At 41.6% G+C, this 22,118-nt stretch overlaps 1 protein-coding gene across 4 annotated transcripts in view; it reads right to left on the minus strand.

The window, feature by feature from the left end:
- ripor1 (RHO family interacting cell polarization regulator 1) overlaps positions 1–22,118 on the minus strand; it is a 282,610-nt gene that overhangs the window by 113,108 nt on the left and 147,384 nt on the right. The window contains exon 1 of one of the 4 annotated variants that reach the window (XM_059992775.1): positions 14,391–14,513. The exons of the other annotated variants lie outside the window; for them this stretch is intronic. The gene's annotated coding sequence lies outside the window, so the exon portion shown is untranslated. Of the gene's footprint in view, positions 1–14,390; positions 14,514–22,118 lie in introns of those variants that run through there. 4 annotated transcript variants of the gene reach the window in all.

Below are 22,118 nucleotides of genomic sequence, written 5' to 3' on the forward strand. Positions count from 1 at the left end.
CACACAGATGTTTCCAAGAAGAATATTGTAAAATTGGCCAGATAATCTGTGCTCAGTGATCACTGTTAGCAGATTAGGGCATCACCCCACCTGGAAGATTTCGTCCAAGATACCCGAAAATCTAGATCTTGTTTCCCTCATCTGGAAAGAAGAGGATCGCAGACAATGGTGACCATGTTCAATATGGATTCTGTCCATCAAAAGATAGAAGGGGTATGGTCTTCACCACATAATAATTTCAATAAAGATGTAGAAAACAGAATAAACCACTGTACCCGATCTTTCTCAACCTGTCAAAAGCCTCATCCTCCATCAAAAAAGCAGGATTATTGAGAATTCTTCTGAAGTTTAGTCACCTTAGAAATTCTTGTCTACCTTCTGTATTTGCTACAGTATATGATGAGAGATAAATTGTGATCTGAACTAACAGGTACACACATATCCAATTTCATTGCAGGCTGCATCACCATACTATGTCTTGTCCTGATCTTCTCTCCAATACTGCAGCTTGCCTCAAACAAATATCCCACTGAAGTGGAGTTAATCTACAGGATGAACAGGAAACCATTCAGCCTTTGTTAGCTCCAGTCTAAAGATCACCTTAATCTTTGTAAGCAATTGCAGTCGATGCTGCAGTCCTTGCACAAAACTCTAAATCATCAATAACTCCTTTGCCAAGCGTGTAAAAGAGAATGGGCCTTGCACCAAGAATCCTGAAGACCTCCCACTGCATAACAGCTCCTCTCCTGAAAGCCAACACTCACAGCGAGATCCTGGATGACAGGCATTACTCTATAATCTGTGAGTTTTCCCTTTCAATGAAGGCAGTCACCTTCAGTACACCAACACAGTAACCCACCATCTCTCTTGCTTCAAAGACTATAGCAGTCACCTTCACAAATTTCAAATCCATGGACAGAATGCGCAGATTTCCGTATCAATGCCCTCACCCAGGACAACACTCCCACCCACACTCATACAGCTCAAATTCACTCAACTTCATCCTCAAACTCCCAAACAAACACTCTACTCCAAGCTCAGTCACAGGAGGAGACTTCCAGGACAGGAGAACTTTTTCCGGATGTTCCCAAATTTTTTTTGGAAAATAAATGTAACCTTCTGACCAACTCATGGAAATCCTGGCCACAACTATTGAAAATTATGTAACCGAATCCAGAAGGGACTAAGCACCTTGAATCTTTACTACTAGTGCAAGCAAAGGCTACGAACATCGCACCTTCAACAAACAACCTTCCCCCTGTCCCATCAGGTACCTACTGCCCCTTCTGTGGTAGTAATTGCAGAACTTGCCTTCCACTTCCAATCCTATTGAACTGGAGTGGAAGTAGACCATTTGAGAGATCAATAAAGAGAGCAATCAATGACAATAGACAGGGTTTAGGACACCTGAAATTAGAACTGAGTATTACGTAGGACATAGCCTTGAGGTAAGGTATTAGTTCACTGGATAACTGCACAGACATGCAGTTGTATGGTCTAATTCTTTTAGTTATACTCTGACCAGAGATCTTAGGGCCCACTTCCCTAGACCCCTTAAAGTGCTGCATAAACTCATAGGATTGATATGAATACATATGCCTTGTTGGCCTTTATTAGTCAGGGGATTGAGTTCAAGAGCCACAAGGTAATGTTACAGTTCTATAAAACTCTTGTTTGACCACACCAGGAATATGGTGTTCAATTCCAGTCACTTCAATGTTGGAAGGATGTGGAAGCTTTATAGAGGGTGCAGAGGAGATTTACCAGGATGCTGTCTGGACTAGAGTGCCTGTCTTAAGAAGATAGGTTCAGCAACCTGGAACTTTACTCTTTGGAGCGATGGAGGATGAGAGGTGATTTGAAAGAGGTGTTTATGTTGATAAAGAGCCATAGATCAAGTGGGTAGCACAGACTTTTTCCCAGGGCAAAAATTGCTAATGCAGGGGGGCATTATTTTAAAGTGACTGGAGGAAAGTACCAGGGGTATGTCAGAGGCAGGTTCTGACTGAGTGTACTGTGTACATAAAACACCCTGCCAGGTTTGGTGGGAGGGTCCAGTAGGTTAGGGTCATTTAAGAAACTCTTAAATGGCAAATGGATGATGGCAAGATAGAGAGTTAGGTAGGAGGAAAGGGTTAGATTGATCTTGGAGTAGATTAAAAGTTCTGCAGAACACTGTGGGCCAAACAACATGCACTGCACTGTAATGGTCTATTTGTAAAATGGTAACAGAACACTAATTCCCTTTTGCAAGACAGCTTATCAACTTCAGTGTAGCCGAGCTAATATTTACGCACATCAGTCCAAACCCAATGTACTGATTAGAGCAGGAAAAGGGATTATAACAGTTAAGTAAACCAGGTAAAAGAACAGCTTTTACTGCACATTCTGTGCAAGTAAAGATCCTGAATATTTTTTCCCCAGAAAAGCCTGGTTCCTATCCTTGATACGTACCAACAAATTAAATGGCATTCTTGAAATATTTGCCAATGTCAATTAGCAATTAGGGTCTGATGGGAGGATACTCCCTATATGCCCTCAATGGCATCATATCTTCTGTAGGGAAAACCAGAGATCAGAAAACGACTTGTAGGAGTCGAGTTGGTTAAAAAAATTATCAACCCGAGTCTGCTCTACTGCATACAATGGGATCAGTTGAGACCAGCTAACACAGAAGGTGAAGAATAAGGCAGCAGCTTGCTGTTTCGTTTTGGTAACAGTGCCAAGAGCATGCATCTGATCAATTCTGATGGAGACACACAAGTTTCAGATAATAAGTTATCAGCAAAATTACAGCAGCATTACATTCAATTTTATAAGCTGCACTAAAACTCTGCTTTTGTAAAATAATATAGCTGTGGTAGTTCACAAAAGGCTCGAAAATAAATTTGGTTATTTGGCTTCACGCCATTTAAATTGGTTTAGAACAATGTTCAGAGCACTTCAATGACCCTTCTACAAAGTGATTTTGTAATTTAAAGATAGAAACTCATGGAGAAAGCACAGTGAGAATCAAGTGTGGATGTCACATATATATATATATCTACACACACACACACACACACACACACACACACCCCACACCCCAACCAAACGAGAGCACTTAATGACTGCTCTAGTGCCTCCTTCGGTGGAGATGGCACCACAGCAAATCACTCAGTGCAGCCAAGAGCTCCCATTTGCATCCTCTGCTACTGAAAACAATCGTTCCAAGTTCATAATTCCACAAATCACACAATCAGAAAATTACAGCATATCGCAAGAAACAATGTTCCCGATAGCCCTTTATTTTTCCAATAATTCACTGACAGAACAGGAGCATTGCTGATAAGGACATTATTTATTGTCCAAGGATGTTACTGCCAAATAAACTAAAGGAAATCGAGGCAATGCTGAAGGTTCCACCCGCAGTTCTCTGCAGTTTTCAGCTTTGAACTCATTATAGAACTTCCTAATTGAACAATGCAAGCAAGCACGGGAGCAGCCCAACTGAGCTGTGCAAATCGGTAAACTTTCCACCTACAGAGGACACAAAGCTCACTGCCCAGAACGAAAACACACTTAGTAACATGGTCTGTATTAAAATGGGTACTTACAGGCCAAAATGGTTTCAACCTTTCACTTCATCTTGCACCCAAAAGGACGTTCTGTGTATAGTCAATCTAGTATTAGTTTGTACCCAGTCTTTCCTTATGGAATAATCAAGACCCACTAATTTCCCTTCTCTCTCTTCTGAAATAAAATAGAGCCCCGGCTGGCTAGGAGTCATGCAACGGTAGAGAATGGCAAAGTCAGGAGCCCAACTGTGCGGGCATGGATAAAGGCACAGCAAGAACTCCTAATTTGCCTTGATACTACACTGCAACTCAACATCCACTTTTGCGATATTTATTTTTGGCTTTTCCAAATTCCGACTCGAGATTTTCAACCAAAAACTTCGAGTCTGTTTTATTTTTCTCACAGCTGCCACTTGACCAGCTGAATGTTTCCAGCACTTTCTTATCAAGGGCACCCAGTATCTACAATCATCTATCTAATTATCATCCTTTGCTACCAATTCCTACCACGCTTCCAACTGAAGAGAGCAACAAAAGTGTTATATTCAGTAAGGAATTTGATTCAGAGCTTTTTTAAAAAAAAACAAGAGATAAAAGATTGCTGGGAGAAAGCAAAATAAACCACTGTCAGAGAATGAGTTTCAGATGGGAATCTTGCCAAATTTCAAAAGGGAATTTAGAGAGGACAGGAATACAAGTATAGGATCGTGAACTGAAAAGTGAGGCTCTCCCCCCCCCCCACCCCAACCCCACCAAACTGGGTGAGGACAATTTGATGAAATGCAGACCGCTCACTGAGATGACTAATGGTGCTGAAATACAATAGCAAAATGGACTAATCTCATAACTATCAACTGTGCTACCAAAGGACTTTCAATCAAACTGTACCAGCCAGATCCATTCAGCTAGACATCTGAATCATTGTGCCATTCCAAAGCTTGCACAAATATTTGAATTTCATGAGGTTTATTTTTTTTTCAACCAATGCAAACTGCACTAATGGGTCAATAATTAGGTTACTAATATAAGTATCTGACTGCTTCACAGATCAATTTCTGTCCCTGTTCTTGTCCCCACTCTGGGGCACTAAATCTTGTCCTAGAGAGTCTAGTGAAATCCCATCCAGGATAACTAGCATTTTTCAAAGTCTCTCTTATAGGTGGGTATAAGGATATTGCTCATGAGCTGTATGTTTTCTGGTGCACTGCCAAATTCCAGAGAGAACCACTGCCTTTCACTGCTCCAAGCAAAAACTCACAGCCAATCCAACAGCCTAGTCCTTCAGAGGCAAAGCCTTCCTCACCATTGAGCACATTTACAAGGCACCCTACCACAAGAAAGCTTCATTCATCATCCAAGCCATGTTCTTTTCTCACTGCTACCACTGGGCAAGAGATACAGAAGCCTTAGGTCCCAATCCTCCAGTTTCAGGAATAGTTATTACCCTACAACCATCAGTCTCCCGAAGCAGCATGGATAACTTCACTTACTTCAATTCAAACCTGACTCCATAACCTATAGACTCAGCTTTAAGGACTATACAACTCATGCTCTCAGTATTATTTATTTACATTTTTTTATTATTTGCACAATTTATCTTATTTTGCACAGTGGTCGTTTATGCATCTTTGTTTATATATGTTGTTCCTTTCCACGCCTTGTGACACATTGGGTGGCAACCTTGCGGTCTCTTTAATAATTTTGTCTGTTTTTTTTAACAAAGCCGAGTTGCTAGCTCAGCACTCAACCCAGCATGAATGGAAGGCACGCAAGGAGCCAGCTGGATTCGAACCTAGAACCACTTGTCTCGTAGTCTGGCATGGACGCCACTGGCTGGCTATTTGTTTACATATAGCCTTTCATAAATTCTATTGTACTTCTTAATTTTCATGTAAATGCCTGCAAGAAATTAAATATTTGATAATAAATTTACTGCAAACTTTGAGTCTGGATGTGCTGACAAGCCGTGGCATTACAACGGGTAATCTGATCCCCTCCAGCTGTCGACTGAACACCAGAGATGCTTAAAAACAGCTAAAAATGCTGCTCAGTTTGAACAGAAGGTGAGGCCCCACCATCAGGCTTGCTTCTCGTCAAGCACCGGCCGAGCCCTTGCTGTATGCCAAGTAAGGACGGGTCACCAAGAAGGCTTCACTATACCTTATCACCCAATCCCCTAGATGGAACATCAAACCATTTAGCTCACTGCATCCATCTGCTTGGTGGGAACTGCAGTCATATCCACCTCAATTTGGCCCATCGTGATGCTTATGAAGATTCTGGACCAGTGGGACTAATCTAATGCACAAGCAGGATCCCTAACTGAGTTTCTGTGCGCTCTAGTTGTAGCATGATAACTCTGTGCTTGGTGCAGTGTTGTTTTACTGTGTAGTGGGACAAGAGTTCTAAGGTCACTATTGGATGGAACTGAGGTTACAGACAGAGAGGCACAATCTCCTTAAACGGCAAAAGAGGCTCGAGGGAATCAAGTGGCTTACTCCCATTCCTAATTTGTATGTTCATATGTAAAGCTGACCATCACCTGTATGTCTTGGTGGAGGATGACAGGTTCAGGATCAGATTTATTATCACAGAGAGATGACGAGAAATTTGCTGTTTTGCTGCAGCCTAACAGTGCAAGACATAAAATCTATACATTACAAAAATAAGTAAAGTTTTAATAAATACAAATGAGGTCGTTTGTATGGACCATTCAGAAATCTGATGGTGGGGGGGTAGTTGCTGTTCCTAAATTCTTTTGTGGTAGTAGTAATGAGAAGAGGGCACATCCCAGACAGCAGTGGTCCTTAATGATGGAGACTGCTTTCTTGGGCTGCTGCATCTTGAAGATGTCCTCAGTTGTGGAGAGGGTTGTGTGTGTGATGGAGCTGCTGAGTCTGCAGCCCTCTGCAGTGTCTTGTGATCCTGTGCATGGAGAACTCCTTACCAGGCTGTGGGGCAGTCAGTCAGAATGCTCTCCCACTGTACAGCAACAATTTTTAAATTCACAAAAAGAGCAAAGTAATTCAGGACAATATTATTCAACCTTTCCCTGGGAAGTCATAAAATCCCACATAAAACACTTACGCCTTTTTCGAAAAGTTATTTCTAACCTTTTGTCAGGCAGCACACTGTATTTCAGAGCATGAGTCAAAAGATGACTTACAGCACCATGGATGACTTACAGCACAGGAAGAGCCTGCATATTAAAGAAATCTAGTAGTATGTCCCTACAGATGAACTTTAAACCTACAGGCTCCAAACATTTCCAGCTTTAGTCAAGTCCTGGGCAATTCCTTTGTTTTCCTTCCAGCCAGGAATCAGACATCTATTCAAAGAAGTTGGTGGTGGGAGGGATACAGGAAAAGGAAAGGGCTGTGCTATTACCAAAGAATATGTGGAAGACATTCATTTCTTTTGAAAATTAGAGCTATGCTTGTCTGATATTTATAACCATACTTCATGGGTTATTCCAAATAAATTAACACCAGCTCACAAGGGGATATCTGCTGACATACCAAATGTTAGTCACCCACTCGGCACTATTTAAAAGCTTTTGTAATTTAATAGAAAATTGCTGCAGAGAGTCGTGGATGAGAATTAGCAGCCTTCCACAAACTGATTCTCTGCCAGGTCCCATCAGCCAACATCTTACTATAAATATTTTTTCTGAATGGTGAGGGTTGACGCCAACTTTCCAATTGACAGAGCAGTGTTCACTTGAGGGCTTGCTTGCTTTGTCCAATCAGTCACCCTCCTAAAGGGCACAGCACCCAATAAAACCAGTCTGGAGGGCTGAAAAGATCACAAAGCAGATGAAAGGAAAGAAAAATAACATTCCGAAAATGTTCGAGTCAGTCAGTGCTCACTGCTGTGGAATATAATCAACTCTCCAGTAGCTTGGGGTGAATCTCAGTTGTTCAACAAGTTTTGTGATTTTGCTGAGAATAACGCAGGCAATTCATCTGGCTCCACAACAGGAGAAACACGCACTAAATGCTCGAGGAGTTCAGCAGGCCAGGTAGCATCTATGGAAAGGAGTAAACAGTTGACGTTTAGGGTCAAGACCCTTTATCAGGACTGTTCAACAAGAGAATCTGCAGCACTCAGTGCAAAATATGGTTCTAACCCCATGGTTGTTTGTTGAATGCCTTTGTATGCTGAGCAGCATGACACCCATTTGCAGTGCAAACGACAGATAAATGTATTTCCTCACAGGTACGCCAAATGAATCAAGAAAAGCCTCTGGTGGCTCCAAAGCACACATACAGCAGTACCATTAAGCACATCCCCAAGGAGTAGTGCCACAAGAAAGCAGCATCTAATCATCAAGTTCTCCCATCATCCAGGCCATCCTCTCTTCTCACTACTGCCATCAGGAAGAAAGTACAGGAGCCTTAGGTCAGGAACAGGCATTACCCTTCAACCATCAAGCTCCTGAACCAGCATGGATTATTTCAGTCACCACAGCTCTGAACTGATTCCACAACCTATGGACTCACTTTCAATACCTTAACAACTCATGTTCTTTGTACATTTTTTTATTTGTACTGTTTGTCTTCTTGCGCACATTGTTGTGCGTCAGATTTTGCGTGTGTTGGTTTTCATCGATTCTATTGCATTTCTCTGTTTTACACTGACTGCAGAAGATGAAGCTGGAGGTGACATGTACATATTCCAATAATAAACTTACTTTGAACTTTGAAAGCATTTTCACCAGAGATCCTGCCAATAAAGGGAAAGTGCACGAGTTGGCATCTATATATATCACGCAGGACAGAAGTTTGTGGATTTATATAATACATAAATCACTGCAGATGCCACCTCTGATTGAATTGGTATAGGTCAGAAGTTTTGAGGTAGAAGTTCAACTCAGAAATTTAAGTAGAGTGTCCAGCTTGCATGTCAGTACAGAGCTTTTGTCTAAGAAATTAAACTCAGGCTCCTACTGTCTTCTCCAGTCCACATGGAAGACCCGATTGTATATATCGTAATGATAGTAGTATAGTATAGTATATAGCACTCCTCAGTGCGCTGACAAACATTTTATCTCTGCTCACCTGCATATTGCAGTTTTTCCCTACCAAGATGTGCCTGACTCGAGAGCATTTTAAAAGAGCTTTTCCTCCCTCACACTCTCCACTTCCTGCACAGCAACATCCTCCTGTTTACCAACCAGGTGCCTGATATGAAGCCCACTGGGTCACAGAGAATTTCCGCAGCTGGAAGCAGGATCGAAGTAAAATCTGAGACACATCAGTAGGAACAAGTCTCAGGAGCTTTGTCCTCAGATAAAGATTAGCTTTACTTGTCATATGTACATCAGAACATCAGAAATGCTTTGCTTGCATCAAATCACGATTGTGAGGATTGTAAACACAAGAAAGTCTGCAGATGCTGGAAATCCAAAACAGCACACACTAAATGATGGAGGAACTCAACAACATCTATGGAAATGAACAAATAGTCGATGTTTTGGGCCGAGGCCCTTTTTTAGGATTGCACTGGCCAGGCCTGCTTCCGGCAACAACACAGCATGCCCTTAACTCACTAATCCTGATCTGAAATGTCAAGGCATTAGCTGCTGGAATCACAGATCAAGAACATGGCTGTAGAAAAGCTAATTTTTCCGGTCTCTCTCCATAAATGCAGAAAGAGTTAGTGCACAAAACCTGCTAGCCAATAGAACATTTGGTGGCAATGAAATAGTTATAAACTGAACTAGAAACAGCTGCAGAGGTCCACAATTTTGTTCTGTGGCCAAGCACAAATTTGAGTCAGGGCAACCTCAGCCTACTGGAAGCAGATGTCCAAGATATAGCAGGATCCCAAAGCAAACAATCTGAAGTTCAGCATTCAAGATGCAGTCTCCAGTAAAGCACAGTAAAATCTTTAAAAACACTGTCTTAAAATTCAGTTAACCATTACTGCACCATTCATTCAACAAGCAAGATACCAAATAGTTTATCTTGCCACCAAAGAATAATTGATGATTTATGATGAGAGACCAGAACCTGGAAAAAGTCACTGTGGTCTTCTTGTTCTGGTTCTTTTTCAAGCCTGTGTATGCTTATTATTCCAGGCTCCAACCCTTTCTTTCCAGTATGTAAAACACCAATATAAAAGCATTCATGGTACAATAACCAACCTCTGATCCAGAAAGATAATTAAAAGACAACAACACCTTTATTTCTCACCATTCTTTTCTGTGAGAGGTGAAATCAAATCTAAACAGTGGTTTCAGATAAATGGATCTCTAATAAGGTTGCTTGAACTAAAACCTTGCAATGGTGCATCACTGTACTTCACTAACTTTCACATTCAGCTTTTAGGTGACACAAAGTTCAAAACAACATCAATTCTGTATCTACGTCAAAGGTTGAATTTGCACCTTGCCTTACATATTAGTAAGTTGATTGCATGGCACAAGTTCTGCAAAGTCTAAATGGGCCTTAAATCAGGAATCTGGAAAGGAAAATGGGAAGCATTTACACTGCATTATAAAGAAGCCCTCTGTGGTACTACAAGGGACTTAAGATGTCCATAGTGAGAGGTGATTTCTGAAAACAAAATTCTTATGGGGCTCTACAGAAGCAAGAACATTTGAGGTAGTGGTGCCTTGAACCAGAGTTCACAATCACTAAATAAGAGGAGCTCAGCCATTCATGACAGACATTAAAAGAAATTTCCTCACGCAGAGGGAAGTGATTCATTGTAATTTTCCAACCAAGGTGCCGTGGAGGCTCAGTCACCAAGTTATGTTCCAGACAGAGATCATTAGCTATTTTTATTATCAAGTTAATCAAAGGATTTTTGGGTTACCACAGCAGTTCCTGTACCGCCTGATACTTGAAGCGCACCAACCTTGACCACTGAGCACTGCAGAGAGTAGGATGGACAGCCCAGAGTATCTGTGGATGTGAACTTCCCTCCAATGAGAACATGTACACCAACAGGTGTATAATGAAGGCCTGGAAGATCATTGGGGACACCAGTCACCCCAATCATAAACTGTTTCAGCTGCTTCCATCTGGCAAACGGTACCACAGCATTAAAGCCAGGACCTACAAGTTACAGGACAGCCTCTTTCTACGAGCCACTAGACTTACAAATTTACATGTCTGTACATTGCAACAGAGTCATAACACAAAGATTTTTACCTCATGTTATGGGATGGATGCAAGACTTAAATAAATTCAAAATTCAAATTCAAAGTTGATCTGAGATAAAAGATCACCAAGTTATTGAAGGACAGTGCCTATACAGGGGATAAATGGCCTCCCCCGCTTCCATTGCTTATGTTATGTGTCCTAAACTCAAATACATGGCAGCACAGTCAAGCTAGAACAGAAACAAAATGGTCTCCCTTTAAGGCTGTGGTGACACGTCCCATTTCTGAAGATATTGGGAGACAGTCCAGGGCTACGTTAAAAATCCTTCCAATGTAGGCCGAAGAGGGGATTGAACCAACATCTTGTCTAAGCCAAAAGGTGCATGTAAAAGAGACAACACTACCTGAACCAGCAAGGACCATCTCAGCTAACACTCCTCACACAAACTAACTGGCAAGACTTTGGTGCTCGTGAAGCTGCTCTGCTGAAGAATGGATGCCATGTACAATAGAAGCTTCACTTCATAGCTGTAAAGCTGCAGGATACCCACTGTTGGCAATGTGGTGAAAAAGGCTGCATTTACATAGATTCTGCACTGTAGTTAAGGGCCCCAAGATCTTTCAGAATCAACAAAGCCCTTAACAAACTGAACTTAATGGTATAGGTATATATTCAAATCACCAATATGAAGATAACTTGAAAAGCTGCAATATTTTTGGATAAGATGTAGCCAGGACAGTGGGGCTTCTGGAATCCATAACACCTATAAGAATGAGACAGGGTACTTACTGGAAATACAAAATCAAGTTCTTTCCCACAATCTCACCACGACACATGATTCACTGAATCAATCAGGGAATGCTTTGGAGCCAAGCCAAATTTACGCATAGACTCAACATTCAAACATTCCTTATCAACCACGCCTGGACAGCCCAACTCCACAAGTCTTGATTTCTGTCAGTACCGGGGTCAAACCCTTCCTGCCATAAATATGCTATCTACTTCAGTCCTATTTTGCAATGGATGACGAGTTTAAAAGTTGAAGCAGAGCCTTTGTCATTGTGTAAAATCACCAAACATACTGTTGAGCTCTAATGAGGAAGTAAAATTCAATTAAAGGCATTTTGACTTCATCTATCATTCAGTATCACAGCTTCTATCCACATTCTTACCAGAAAGTGCATTGTTTAACTAACTTGCCTTTACTGTACTTGCTGCATGCTCTTGTCCAATTGACAACATCAACACAAACATGGGCAGGGGCAGAGGTTCAGAGAAGGTAAAAACAGAAAAGCACAATAATTTTCAGCACACCTGATCCACTAAAAGTAGTGCAGAACCACCATGCAAGTTGGAAAATAGGTTGTTTTTGCCGTCTGGGGAACTACTATTTCCCTCCATAGATGCTGCCTGATGTGCTAAGTTCCTCCAGTGTTGTGTGGGTGTTGTACCAAAGGAAAGCAGGGTGCAATCAATCACAGCAGTGTTTCCAGAAATACCCATGAGGTGCACTGAGCAGAATCTACTTTGTTGGTTGCATTTAAATAGCCACTACCCAAAGAGTTCAAAGACAGCTCTACTTGTCTGAAGGAAACAATGTGACCTTGAGATGACAGAAGTTAGTAAACAGCACATTGTTCTTCAGAGGAGAGTATAAACATGAAGTGCAGAGTAGGACTAAAATAGCATTAACTTCATTCTCATCAAGCTACAGCACTCCATGTAAGGCAAAGAAGTAATAAGCACATACACATGCAGAGAGCTTTAGTCAAATGTGCTGTTACTCAAATTTAAAAATACTCTCTACGAGTGGAACTTTAAGTGGGAGAGCTGTGTTTTAAAAAAGGAAGTATGAAAGTGAAAATAACACAAATACACCCCAACCCAAGGGGAACCTTTGGGTCTTGAGAACAACATTCTTCATATAAAGAGTCACGCTGCACTGAAACTAGAATGATTCAGAATTCGCTGACAGTAGTCAGGCTTTACGGTCCATTTTTAATCTAAACAACCTTACGATCTTCTGACAAACACAGCCAAAAATCCCAAAGCCTAGTTTTGACAACGAACTTAAGGAACCACTGTAAACCAAGGGAGTAGAATTAAGCCATTTGACCCATCGAGTCTGCTCCATCATGGCTGATTTATTATCCCTCTCAATCCCATTCTCCCGCCCTCTCCACAGATAACACTGCGTATATTTAAGGTGGTGTCGAAAGTTATGGGAAGGAGGATTATAAATTTTGGGGATATTAATTGGGTTGAAAGGGACAATAAATCATCCCCAGTGAAATGGCAGAGCAGACATGATGGGCTCCTATGTCTTATGGTCTCTGCCTCCTCTCTGGTAGATTTTCATCCTTTATATAGTGTGCTGATTAGAGCTACACATGGCAGAATGCTATACATTTTACTTTGCTTTGCCCTCTCAAAGCCCAATTGCTGACAAGTGGCTGGATCTCATGCAACTATCCTGAGTCACCAAATCTGCACAGACTATATAAAAAAAACAGAAACTGTCTTCTCTATCTTTCAGTTCTATATCTTGTTTATCATACGCAGATGCACCAGTAAATTAAGACGTAATTAACCTCAGTGCTTTACCAGAGAAACTCTTCATTCGTCTCTGTTTAGTTTCACCTAGTCTTCAAACAGTATTTTAAAAATGTGTTAGGAAACTAATTATTCCTCATTTTCTGAGCACAAGCAGACCCACATAAACACTGAAACCAAACAAACAATGCACACAAAATGCTGGTGGAACACAGCAGGCCAGGCAGCATCTATAAGGAGAAGCACTGTCGACGTTTCGGGCCGAGACCCTTCATCAGGACCTGCTTGTACAGTACAATTCCCAGGATATGCTGAGTTATGGGAGGTGATGTTACATTTGGCAACTTTTGGTAAGACCTGCTTGCTGACCGATGACCTTTGGGGAAACAAAGTCTTGTGTAACATCAGCTACAACAGATCTGGCTTTAGCAACAGCGGGTCCAATCACAAACAGCTTGCTGACACTCGTGGGCAAAGATCACACACAAATCATCACCAGATTAATTCTACAGGAATAAAATGCAGGGTGATCTACATATTCAGGTCAGGTCCCCAAACACAAAGGGAGGAAACAACAGGAAATACTTTTTTAAAAAATAGCTGTCTAATTTGGGAACTCCAATTATGCAAAATAACTGCCCAAACTATTTATTACCACAGATCAGAAGAGCAACAGCTGGCTAGAGGAAGCAAACGCTGCTGTGTTCTGTCTGCATTTTAGTAGAGACACAATATGCTTCAATTCTGTGGGGGCAGATTATCTCAAAGACTTTGCTTCTTGCAATGAAGTGATTTACCAATCTAAACCTTTCCAATATGAAATAATGGCATTTTCTCCAAATCATTTTAAACTAATTAAAATTCCAGACTGTTTCCAAGCTCACAGATTCAATGACTCTGAAAGCCTTATTTGGCTTCACAAAAGGATATGGTATTTGTTAACTTAATGGCACAGGTCGCAATGTTTACTACAGATAAGAAAAGAATTTGAGAAGCCCTGAAGCAGGAGAAGGGGCACAATGCAGGAGTGTAGTCAGCCCACTAGAGTACTCTGTGTACAAAACAACTAGGTGTGTTAAACTCTACAGAAACAAGCCCGTTGTTCAATCTAGCCAGCCAATGAGTCCTTCGCCATTATCATATAAGACTCTAATCTATATTTACTCACCGTATCAGCTTAGAATGCAGTGCACCAATTCAATGAAAACAGCATTCACCTTCACTTCCACAAAGATAGCACAGCTTTTGTGTCTAAATCAACATGATTCAGCTCTAGCTTGTAGTTTGACCACTCAGAGCAGGAATGAAACCCAAATCTTTTAGCTTTTGGGATCCTTCCCACACAAAAACACTGACATCATGCATTTCCTGCTGCTCCCAAGAATCATGAGTGAAACATGGCTTTATTGTGTAAAACACCCACAGGGATGGAGCAAGACCACACTGCCTCGTCTGAGGGTAGGCTTAAAGAAAATTTAAATAAAGCTGCTATGCCGTTCTTGGGATCATTTCTGCAGTATAATGCTGAAAGATTCACAAGCTCAAAAGCTGGCGTGACCAGTAAACGATAAAGAGCTTTAGAGGGGACTGAAGGAAGATAAATCAAATCCAATTATATTCTCAGACCCTCCAAGAGCAATTGCTGCTCGTTACTCATGTGAATTATCATAATTTTAAAAGGGCCTTTCAGGATTCATAGGTTATGGCTTTAATTACAGGTCTATTATTTTCACTTGTCGTCATTATTCATCACCCTAGCAACCAAGAAACACCAATTCAGAAAGCCCTCTACCGTTAAACCAACATACCCCAGTACTGTCCCACACGAGCACAAGTGCTGCTTAAAAAAGTTATTTTATTCCAGAATCTCAAACTGACTCACAGCTGAGCTCCTCCAGCACTTAGTGTGCGCTGCTTCAAGTTGACTCACTTTAAGTGAGTCATTTTAAGGCAGCATTCATTATAGTAATTTACAAGCCTGATTACGGCATTTAAGTAAATATGACCCGTTGCATTAGCGGCTGTTACTGAGTCACTAGGACCACTATCACATTAAAAAGACATGTCAGGCTAATCTGTAACAAAATGAAAACATGAATGTCAAGTTATATGTTCCATAGACTCCTGCACTAACATTTCCATTCGACCATCCTGGTCTAGTGACAAGGTAGAGGAGGAGAAGGACCAGAGGTAGATTTAAAGGCAGAGACCAGGATGCCTCAAGATTAGAAACTTCCCAGCAACCACATTCCTTGGCCTGAACCCATAGGTGATTTCTGCCCCAATCTGGAATTGAACCCTAGTCCTACGGATGGCACTGCCATGACATTATGCTGACTGATACACTCCCAAACAATACCATGAGTTCCTGCAGTCATCAGGACATCTGCTAAAGCCTCAGGAAGATGCTGAATTGATAATATTTTACAATTAAATATACAACACAACTCTTACACTCTCTTACTCGTACACACATAGGAAAAAAATAACTGGAGAACTTTAATTACACACTGAAAGTGATTTCATTGAACTTTGGAGCCCCGTATTCTTTATTACACAAAACGATGGAAATCCTCTGTGATACCCGTCAGATTTCAAGGAGGATTCTGTACCAATCTGGAGTATCCTTTTTCTGTAGAACATGCAAAGTTATAATCTAACTTTTACAAGCCTTCATCCATCTGTGACTGCCTTTTCATTGCCCCATCCTCACTTATACACAGCAGCCCAACCACTGAATTAATATTACTTTTTCATATTAGCATACAGCCAGCTGCAAAACTGGGTTCATGGTAGTACATGGTGGGGGGGTGGTGGTTGCAGGCAGGAAGTGGAAACAGAAACTCAGAATTTCTCAGAATTTTCTTTACACTTTTTGGGGAAGAACCCAATTTTTGCTCAATGCACAACATTTGACAATAATAAAAAGGAGCATGCTTGCACCGTGTTGGTCGGTGATGCAAAACGATGCGTTTTGATATACGTGTGACAAATCAAGCTAATCTTTAATCCTCTCTACTCTCCACTATAAAATACAGTATGCTAGGATGTAAAAATGCACTCTGCTTCAGCAGGTTCAGATCCATTTCTCGCCAATTGGCTACCACCTCACTGAAAAGAAAAAGCTTAAATCTCTGTCGTGCATTCCACATCCTTTCTTCCTTCCTTTTATATACAGCTGAGCAGAAAGACACTTTGCCTTCATTGTAGTGCATCTGTCACTAACATGATCTATCTGCAACCTACAAAAGGAAGTAATGTACATTTCCCCGAGTTCCCAGATCACACATAGACTACAATGAACCAATTAAATCATTTCCAAATTAGACAACCAAAGCTGCACTAGATCCTCAGAACATGTGAGAAGTGTGGGGTGCAGAGGGAAAAGTATGAACCAAATGCACATAATCGAGGGTATAGGACACAGGAACACAATGGTTTTCAGAATGCTTCTTTGGAATCCAGGGCAGAATGACAGATATCAAACCCCAAATGATTTAAAGGGTAAGGTATTGCGTTGATTTTTGTTGTGCATTATTGGCAAAAGCTGCAGTTATATAGGAATTAAAAAAATCTCCTAGCCCAAATATTTTCTACATTATACCAAGAAAAAGCCAAATAGAAATACAGATCTGACCACAAATGTCCATTGAAACTGCAGAACTAAATGTAGTTCAAAGCACTTTGATGATCAGATATGACAGCTCTAAGTGGAGTACAATTTTCAAAACTTAACAGGGAGCAGAGGCAGAGGATTAAAAAGAAAAGGCAGAGAAATCCCCAAGCAACTTTATGAAAAAAAAACAAATTTACTGAAAGAAATTTTAAGTATTGAAACCAAATCCTTTGTGGATTTAAATAGAGATGAAAATAAGACAGATTCACATTACATTGAGAATGAGGTTCAGAATGCTCAGTCTTCACACTCAACTGTGCCTAAAATACACTTACACACACACACAAAGCAGTCCATTTCTGCTGACCTTCCACAGCAGTGAGAGCACCAAGTTTACTGTGTCAGATAACACACGAACTGCACTCAGTAAAAGATAAACAATAGAGCACTCCAACAAACTTTAAAAGGATAGATCAGGACCAGAAAGTGCACAGCTTTCTATCGAGGTGGCTCATCTTCTGGCAAGATGGTGAGTGCTTGGTCACAGTGACCTCCCTGGGTCCAACAAATAGTGCAAATGAGCAAGAACATTTTTCCTGTGATCACCAGACCTGCTGGACATTGGTAATATAAAATAATGTTGAGTTTGGCTCATTGGAAACACTGATGGCGGGGGAGTGGCACAGCCACGGCTGTGCACAAACCAGGCCCTCAAGCTGTGACGCCGCCTTTTACAGCCACCCAGGGTAGAGGCACTGTGGGAGGGAACAGAGATGCGATGGGCACACTGGAATCAGCACTGGGTTGGAGGCTGGCCCCTCCCGTCAGAGCTCCTCTCCAACGTTCACCCCGTGAGAGACAAGCTGAGTTGCCTGCGGCTGACCCAGCGCAAGACAAGCTGCTTTGCCTTCAGCTGCTGAGCCAGTGTGAGATGAGGATCTGCCACGTACTTGTTCTTGCAGAAACTTGGCTCTAGGACAACCTCCCATACACCATCAATCTTCAGGCCATGTCACTCAGGGACTTGTGCTAGCATTGTGTTTTGTGACTGTATGTGCTGTATGCTGTGTGACTATAGGCACTGTGTTTGCACCTTGGCCCCGGAGGAACTCTGTTTCATTTAACTGAATACATGTGACTGACAACTAAATTTGAACTTGAGTAGTTCCAAATCAAATGTTTGATAAAAGGGGAGGTGCTGTTTGTGTTAATCCTATTTTTTTCCATCTAAAAAATATAAATAACCAACATCCACAGAAGCTGAACTGCCTCAGTCTGAACTTCAGCTAACGAAGAAGAAGAGACTTTAACTCCGAATGGAGTCATCGGGATGCCGTCATGACGGCGTATTTTTAGCAGGCTTTCTTGTTTTTATGAGGCCAAGTTGCTAGCTCGACGCTCAACCCAGCATGGATGGAAAGTGTGCAAGGGAGCCAGCTGGATTCGAACTCGGGAGCCTTCACTCTGCAGTCGGGCACTGATGCCACTATGCCACAAGCTGGTTATTCGCTAATGAGGGCATAATAAAATAATCTTTCAAAGGCAAAAAATGTAGTATCTTCACACTATACCTGAAAAGTTCTCTCCAACTTAAACCTAGAAGAAATCTTAATACACAGTACATCTTGACTGAGTTAATACACAACCTGGACCCATGAGAGCAAAGAGAGAAAAAAACTATTGTTCTCAAAGACATAACCGCATCCAAACTATTCCACCGAGAACAAACACTGGTAATCAAAATCAAGAGTGTTTTACCTCATGGCCACCTGCAAAGCTTCAAAACATAACTTTCAAATTGATTTCAAGATAACCAGACACTATTCCATTCCCAGACAGATGGAAATGATGCTTTACAAGTTTCAATATTACAGATTTTTTTTTAAAAACTGCCACTTGCAATTCAAATTGAAGCCTGAAGGTCACTCATAAGACCACTCAAGTCCTTATGGCTACAATTCCAACTCTGCGGTGTCTGTGAATCCACGTGTCTGCTGGAGGCTAAAGACTGCCTTTCCTGGAGTTAGAGGGCTGTGTACGTGCGTGGGTGGATGGACAGGAGGGAAGGAGGAACGAGGTTTGCTTCAATGTTGTTGCTTGGTATGTTCTGTTGTTTTGTGTTGTTCTGCCAAGCACTGACAGCATGCTATGTTGACATCAGAATGTGTGGCAACTCTTGCTGGCGGCCCCCCGCACATCCTTGGGTTGTTAACGCAAATGTCACATCTCACTGTCTGTTTTTCTGTACATGTGATAAATACTTCAATTACAAGCTTTATCAGACAAGAAAAATTCAGTCACATATATTTTTGGCGGTAGTTTCCAATAACAAACCGGCCCTTCATCTGCAACAATTATATCATTCAAAGTGTGTACCGAATGGTCATAGAGACCATCCACAGACACACAATTATCAAGGTTTTCTCACACTACCCAATTTTAATCTGAGGCTAGGTTGATCTTGCCCAAATTCACCACCCAGTCAGTCAAAATCCACCCAAAATCAGTCACATTCTCTTGCTGAACAACCAAGTTTGAACTTGTCATTTCTTTCGGCGGTAGATTTGGGGAAGAACATAAAGGAACACAGTCTTTACTGACACACTTCTCGTACCACAAGACCGTCAAAGTTGAACGTTAATTTTATTATCAGAGTACATACATGTCACCATATACAACCCTGAGATTCTCTTTCTGAGGGCATATTGCTACGTAGAACAAATCTATAGAACAGTAACTGTAAACAGGAACAATGGACAACAAACTGTTCAAGTGCAAATATAAATAAAAAGCAATAAATAATGAGCATGAAATAACAAGAGTCCTTAAAGTGAGACCATTGATTGTGGGAACACCAGAAGTAGAATAAGTGTACTTGTCCTCTTTTGTTCACGAGCCTGATGGTTGAAGGGCAATAACTGTTTTTGAACCTGGTGATGTGAGGCCTGAGACATTTATACCTTCTACCTGATGGTAGCAGTGAGAAAGAGCAAGGCCTGGGTGGTGAGGATCGTTGATGATGGATACTGTTTTTCTACGGCAACATTCCATGTAGATTTTTTCAATGGTTGGGGAAGGTTTTACCCCGATGTACTTACTGGGCCAAGTCCACTACCTTTTGTAGGATTTTCCTTTCAAAGACATTAGTGTTCTAATACCAGGCCATAACCAGTCAGCACGCTTTCCACCACACATATTTAGAAATTTGCCAACAAGAGAAAACCTACAGCTGCTGGAAATCCAAGTAACACATACAAGATGCTGGAGGAACTCAGCAGGCCAGGCAGCATCTATGGAAAAGAGTACAGTTGACTATGGAAAAGAGATAGGTCCTCTGAGATTATGACACCGAAGAATTAAAAGTTACTTATCTTCTCTCTCCATCTCCGAGAGTACTGGATCACAGACCTCAAGTTTCCGCTCTCCTGAAGACTACAATCAGTTCCACTCAGCCAGATTTTCAATCTCCCTCCTGTATGCTGATTCATCCCTACCTTTGATAAGGCCCACAATGGTGGTGTTATCAGCAAACTTGAATAAGGTGTTGGAACTGTACTTACCACACAGTCATAGGTATAATGCAAGCAAAGCAGGGGGCTAAGCACACAAACCTATGGTGCTTCTGTGCTGATGGAGATTGTGGAGGACAATCCAACTGATTGGGTTGACAAGTGAGGAAAACCAGGATCCAAATGCACAAAGGGGTATTAAGGCCCAGGTCTTGCAGTTTACTGATTAGTTTGAAGGGGATGATGGTGTTAAATGCAGAGCTGTAATCAATAAAGAACATCCAGATGTATGCATCTTTGCCAATGTGAAGAGCCAATGAGATGGCATCTGCTGTAGTACACCTGTTGCTTTAGTAGGCAAATTGAAGTAGGTCCCAGTCGTCACTCGGACAGGAGCTGACATGTTTCAACACCAGCCTCTCAAAACACTTCATCACTGTGGATGTAAGTGCCATTGGACGAGTCATTGAGACAGGTTACCACGCTTTTCTTGGGCACCAGTATGATGACCATCATACCACCAGATGATTCCCAAAACCTATGGCACCCAAGCATAAATCCTGAATCCATGTAGCTTACAAACACAGCAGAACGGAAGACATAACATGTTTTTTTCTGTGGTTTTATTTCCAAATCACTTGGATAAAAGGCTTGGAAACACATCAAGGGCTTCTTTATGAGAATCTGCCTCTTGGATGAAGGAGCTGGAATCAGTAGCATAAACAAAAGTTTCTCCAAACTCAAACTTTACAACCACTAGTTCCTTTTATAATGAGGGTATAAAAGGTTCCTTTTATAAAGAAGGTTGTGGAGTACTCTGACAATTGAAAAGCATGCGGCTAGTGCCAACCTGAAGAGAACCTTCCATAGAAAAACTCCAGAGCCAGTGAGTGACAGCACGCCAGTGACAAAAATGTCAAAGCTGCTTTACAGTGACAAGTGATGTCCATCTGGCACAGTCCTAACGTATCATTGATGAGGAATAGACATAATCCTGGGTCCACCACCTCCCCCCACCCCACCACCAAAACCCATTTCAGCTTTTAAGCCACATCTTTTGTTTACAACAAAAAGGCTGGAAAGCGTTTCTGCAAAGCTGGTTTCAACAAAACTGCATGGTGTGTTGCTTTCATTAGGCAAGGGACTAAGTTCAAGAGCCATGAGATAATGTTGCAGCTCAATAAAACACCGGTTAACTGCACTTGGAGTATTGTGTGTAGTTCAGGTCCCCTCATTCTGGGAAGGATGTACAAGCTTTAGAGAGGATGTGGAGGAGATTTACCAGTTGCTGCCTGGATTAGAGAGCATATTATGAGGAAAGGTTGAGCAAGCTATGCCTTTTCTTTTTGGAGCAAAGGAAGATTAGAGGTGATCTGATAGGGGTGTATAAGATGATAAGAGGCATAGATGAAGTGGATCACAAAAGACTATTTCCCAGGGCAACAAAGGCCTGGGAGGGCATAATTTTAAAGTCACTGGAGGAAAGCATGGGTGGGGGGGGGGGGGGGAATGATGTCAAAGGCAGGTCTTTCTTTTAAAATGCAAAGAGCGGTAAATACATGGATCGCACTGTCAAGGTTGGTCGTAGAGGCAGATACACAAGGGACATTTAAGACACTCTTAGATAGGCACATAGAAGAAAGAGAAATGGAGGGCAGTGTGGGAGGGAAAATTTAGATCGATCTTGCGGGTGGGTTAAAAGGTCAGCACAACATTGTGGGCTGAATGGCCTTTACTGTGCTGCCCTGTTCTATGTTCAAAAACACTCATG

Source organism: Hypanus sabinus, chromosome 17 (genome assembly GCF_030144855.1).
Source record: "Hypanus sabinus isolate sHypSab1 chromosome 17, sHypSab1.hap1, whole genome shotgun sequence".
NCBI classification, from domain to species: domain Eukaryota; kingdom Metazoa; phylum Chordata; class Chondrichthyes; order Myliobatiformes; family Dasyatidae; genus Hypanus; species Hypanus sabinus.